Consider the following 6,049-nt stretch of genomic DNA (forward strand, 5'->3'; position numbering starts at 1 on the left):
TACATTTTCAATCAAAAATGTGCAGGAAAAAAAAAAAAAGTTTAATTGAATCTCATGTGATAACTCAAACTATGAGAGAAAGTCAATAATTAAGTATAATGTAAAAGTATCCTGTCTTATGTCTCATTTAGAATCATATGTGTGGTACAGGAAAATAAGTAGTATAATCTTATATTGTTTTTTCATAGCACAGTGAAAGGCTACAGACAATATGTACGCAAAGGATAAATACTGTGAACAGACAGAAATAAAGAAAGAAATTTAAAAGACATTTAAGATTGTACAATATCTGCAAAATGCAGACAATGAGCTTCAGTGATTGGACATTATATATATATATATATATATATATATATATACATACATTTATTTATTTATTTATTTATTTAAAACATAACATAGCTTTAGAACATTCCGTTGTCATGTGAGCAAATCCCCAGCAGCCAATCAGAGAGAGGCGCAGCCGGTTGCCGTGGTAAATGTTCTATGAACTCTTCTATAAGCTTGGTTCTCAGCGTTCTCCACTCACTTGTATTTGTTTCTCTGAAGAGTGAAGACACATTAACACAGCTCCTGTTTCTAGATACTTGTACTTGTACTCCTGCACTTAGGATACCTGTACCTGTACAACTACCTTTACAACACCTGTACTTGCACTTGTACACACCTCCGACTGGTTTACTACCTGTGCTTGTACTTGTGTCCTGTGTCAGTATTTGTACTTGCACACAGTTGTAACCCTCCACATATAATGGCGTCCACACTGAAGTCTGGAGACCTGATCGAGACGAGCTCCACCGTGTACGAGCTGCAGAGTCTGCTGGGCTCAGGGGTGTACGGAGACGTCGCTCTCTGTCACAATCGCACCACCAACCGGACGGTGGCGCTCAAGATCCTGAAAGGCAAATGTGCCCTGAGAGCATGTTTTCAAGAGGTCAGTTTGCACAGGTTCTTCTCACATCTACATGAGGGCACACTCACATGGCCAGTACAAATGTGATCACTCAGAATCAGATCACTCAGAATCAGATAACCCAGTGAATAGATCTGATTTTGGCGTGTGTTTACAACACAAAATTCTCACAAACACCTGGTGAGAGTGGATTTTTAGAGGAACTGTTTTAAGTACAATACATTTTAAAATAACACATTAGTTTTGTCTATCTTGAAACGTCACACAAACATTATTATGGGCGGGGACAAGAGATAGGTGTAGACTGACAGTTGATGTTGAGAGAAACACAACAACAGGTTAAAGGGACATAAGACATCTCCTTTAAGTGTAGCTTGTGAATGACTGATATTTTGTCCCCACAGCTGAAGATCCTCCAGGTCCTCTCTGCACACGGCGCACACCACGTCCACATGGTGCACTGGCTCGGCTCCTTTCAGTCTTCTGGAAGATTCTTCCACGAGTTTGAGAAGCTGGACATCAGCCTGGCCCAGTTTCTCAGCCAGAGGCCCTATAAGAGTCTGAGCCTCATGGAGATTCGCCCGATCATCTGGCAGGTACAGACACACGCCCCTGCAGCACACTTTGACAAAATAATCAAGCGTGTTATCAAGCGTGATATTGTACTAACGTGTCCTGTGTGTAACGTGTGTTTGCAGATGGCCCGAGCTCTCCTGTTCCTTCAGCGTGAGGGCATCATGCACACTGATCTGAAACCAGAGAACATCATGATGGAGGAACACGTGGAGAAGCCGCTGTCCATCAAAATCATTGACTTTGGCCTGGCGTGTTTAGTGAGAGAGGCCGATCTGACAAAGGAGAGACAGACTCTGCTGTACAGGTACGACAGTACGACAGTACACAGTTCAGAATAAATCCTATAATGTAGTAGCATACTCCTGTATGTTTTAAACTGTGGTTTGAAATCATTTGTTCATTTGTCAATAATGTGTGTGTGCAGAGCTCCAGAGAGCCTCCTCCTGGCCCCCGTCAATGAGGCCATAGACATGTGGTCCGTGGGCTGCATTGCTGCTGAGATGTTCTTGGGAGTTCCTCTGTTTCAGCCTGGAGACAAGCAGGACATGATGAGGCTCATTGTGGAGACTGTGGGACACCCTCACAAGTCCTGTCTGGACCAGGGTCTCCGGACCAAAATGTTCTACAGCCGCTCCCAGGACAGAGACAAGTGGACATATAAGGTACGTCCAGCTCCTTCTGTTCACTGCTATACGTGTCATCACTCTGTGTGTGTGTGTGTGTGTGTGATATGTATATATATGTATGTAATTGTGTGCTCTTGCTTCAGAGTGGTTTGTTGTCCACTCGCAGGGTCACACGTCTGGAGAACATCCACCAGGTGAGAGCACACCTCATTTTTACTCAGGGCACAGGTTGAGTCCTAAACTGTCTCAAAGTCGTGTGTTAGGGTTTTGAAAAACAAAAGAGGTGTTGGCCACCGACTCAAGTGCTGCTGCTTCACACTAGTGTTGTAGTGCTCCTGAGCAAGGCACATCCCCACCTCCAGCCACAGTTGTGTTGATAGATTCACCTCACATACGGTTGGGGCAGTTGATGTCACACTTGTGATTGTGACATTGTAAAGTAGAGCCACAGGTGCAGATGTGACCCTTTGTGTGTGTGTGTGTGTTTCAGAGAGACCCCCGGGGCCCTCTGGCCTCCTGTACCCCCACAGAGAAGCACGACCGGGCCGTCTTTGTCAACCTGCTCATACGTATGCTGGACCTCAACCCAGAGACGAGGATCAGCCCCAAGGAGGTGCTCGAGCACCCCTTCCTCACCATGAGCCACCTCAGCGGCACCTAGTGAGTACCCACTGTCCCCTCACACACACGTCACTATATGTCAATGGAAACGAATGAGCAGAAGAACTTTAGAAGGGTGGAGGCAGCGGTGCAGTAGGTTGAGTGGTCGCCCACCAACCAGAAGATGTCTGTTTCAAACCTCACACTGCAGAAAGAAGAGAGGAGACATGCATTACCTCCAAAACCTGAGCAGCAGTGGCGTAAAGACTATTAAATGGTCATATTTTTATCTTCCAGGTGCTCAAAGCACTTTACACCACAGAAATACTACATACTACATACTACATACTACATACTACATACTACATACACCAGTGTACACAGACACAGGGGCAGCATTTCTCCTTTAAATCACTAACTGTGTTTGTGTCTTGTCTTTCAGTGTGATGCAGAGCCACTGGCTTCTGTCCAAAGTGAGTCAAAGTGCTCAAGACCCCGCCCCGCCCTCTAAGGCTCCTCCCACTATGGTGGCCTCAAGAGGACAAACTTCTGGGCTAAAACGCAAATGCGAGCAGCAGGCATCTGTGAGCAAAAAACACAGGAGCTCCAGTCCCAAGACCAGCCGCAAAACCAACACCTACCAGGGCCACCGAGCTCATCAACGCCAACAGACTCTCCAGGGCCACCGGCCCTCACAAGGACTAACTTCTGGGCTAAAACGCAAACGCGGGGAGCAGACATCTGTGAGCAAAAAACACAGGAGCTCCAGTCCCAAGACCAGAAACAATACCAGCCCCAAGACCAGCACCCACCAGGGCCACCGAGCTCAACAATGGCGACAGGCTCAACAACGGCACCAGATTCCCCACGGCCACCGGGGCCACCGAGATCAACAATGGCGACAGGCTCAACAACGGCACCAGATTCCCCACTTCCACCAGGGCCACCGAGATCAACAATGGCGACAGGCTCAACAACGGCACCAGATTCCCCACGGCACCAGGGCCACCGAGCTCTCCAGGGGCCCCATCATCAGCCTGTATCCACAGGAAAGAGAGCTCAGGAGGACCGGATTAACCTGACTTCTCGGAGCTCTCCCAAAAGGACCAGGTCTGAGGGCCACCAGTGAATCTGGCTCCGGCCTAAAGCTCCAGCTTCATTCGCTGATCAAATATGAATAAACATTCAGCCTCAAACCTTCCTCGTTTTGAGACTTTTATTTCACAGATTTTGTGAACAACGAAGTAGAACTAGTAGCCGTCAACACACACACACACACACACACACACACATGCACACATAGAGGGCGATTCAAACGTCCCTTCACTTATCTGTCAGTGCACGTTGTCTGTCTCAATCAGGAGCCACAGGGGGGCGCTACTCACAAAAACTGTTGTGTCCTTAGGCAAGACAGTTCACCCACATTGCCTAGTATGAAAGTGGTGTGTGTGTGAGTGATGGTGGTGGTCGGAGGGACCGACGGCGCCGATTGGCATGGCAGTAAGTCTGTCCCAGGGCAGCTGTGGCTACAATAGTATTTTACCATCACCGGGTGTGGAGAAAAAGAAGAATGAATTTATAAATGTTCTGTAAAGCGACTTTGTGACATGTCTGTGAAAAGCGCTATAGAAATAAAGACTTACTTTGAATCATAGACTGTGTATATATATCAAGCCCCGGGGTTTTCAAAATGGCCGCCCATTCAAGTCAATGGGTCGAGCTCAATGGTGCGTGATTCCAGATTCTCCTTTAGCCCGGTGAGGTACTTCCGGTGGCTGTGGGCCGACTGAGCATGTGCAGTAGTGTCTTTTCTCCCGCGGGCACACGCCAATGCACGTGAGCGCACGGAGTGCGGGCTCGTGTATCACATGATCGCTTTGACCAATCAGAGTGAGAGGAGCTAGAGCGGAGCCGGAGCCAACGATTATAAAACGTTTTTTAAGACAACTGAAGGGTTTTGGACTGAGAAAAAGTTTATGATCTAAATATAAGTAAAACTCACCAACAAATCTGACATTTTTGAAAGGTGTAGGTCCCTGTCAGCCGAACACGAGCAGTTTGTGATTACTTTGCCTCTATGAGTAAAATTCTCTCTCAGCCCAGAGGATTTTTTTCCACTGAAGTTCCAGTGAGTGTCACTACGTCAACTGGAGGCAGCTACAAGGAGCAATACCCTATCCAGTTATTTGAATAGATCCATGATATATATATAAATGGACATAAATGGACAAACAGGAAGTGAACATGGGCGCATTTCCGGCTCCATCGACTCTGACTCCAGTTGATTTTAGATTGAAAAACTGTCCCTCCTCTCTGTGTTACTGCTGCTGTGAGCCTTGTTCTTTTGGTCTTAAAACCATCTCTACATGATCATGGAGTTTTTATTTTGCTATTTTGCCTGTAAATAAATTCCTAATCTTAACCTGCTCCAAACTCACCCCTATAACTGCAAGCCTCGGTGAGCTTCATTTGACTGGAGCTGAACGCTGTGGGTGGCGTCACACTCTCTTAGTGCACTTCTTTATACAGTCTGTGGTTTGAATGAGGAAATATGAGCTACTGCTGCTTCTGTCACAATGTGTCGAGTCCTGTGCTCATGGAAATAAACTTCTCCTGCGTCAGAACTTCAGCCTCGTGTCTTTTCTCTTTTACTCTTGGATTATTACGATTTATTCTACAGCAGAATCTGTGTCTCTCCTGGTGGTGTAGCACAGGCCACTGGTCATGTACTTCAAATACCCCCAAACTTTATTACCCAACCCAAGTTCTAGCAAAGTTATAATGTTGTTGCATCATCAGAAACGTGCCTGGGATAACACTGACATTTGAATAGTCCTGAATCTGGCCATAACTGTGATTGTAAATTGTCTTCATATTGGTGTTATTAATTAACTATTTTTATTCATTGATATTTGTAAAACGTGAACACAGTCCACCCCCCCGCAGACTTCACTGTTAGAAAACTGTAGTGTCCAGTGGAAGCGGACGTTGCCGTAAATGTCACGACAACAAAGCGCCGCGGGCTGTGGCCCCTCCTCCTCTGCACATCACACTAGAGCAGAGGATTTCTTTACATTTGGACCAAACGTGTATCATTGATTGAGAAAATCAAACTGAAGATTGAAGTAAACACAGATCAATGATCGGCAAAATAGCATCTTGAAAATAAGAGATTAAAGAAAACTCAAACATGCACGAATCACTCCAAATATAACTTCAGGTGAGTAAATAGTGAGAAAAAGTACGTAGTATTTTAAAAACTCTGAAAAGTCCATATTGCAGAATAGGTCTTTAACTGTTTGCGCTCTTTCTTTTTCACTTCAACTCAAATACT

The sequence above is a fragment of the Boleophthalmus pectinirostris genome, unplaced genomic scaffold, assembly GCF_026225935.1.
Source record: "Boleophthalmus pectinirostris isolate CB_2022bp ecotype Guang Dong unplaced genomic scaffold, ASM2622593v1 HiC_scaffold_22, whole genome shotgun sequence".
Taxonomy (NCBI): domain Eukaryota; kingdom Metazoa; phylum Chordata; class Actinopteri; order Gobiiformes; family Gobiidae; genus Boleophthalmus; species Boleophthalmus pectinirostris.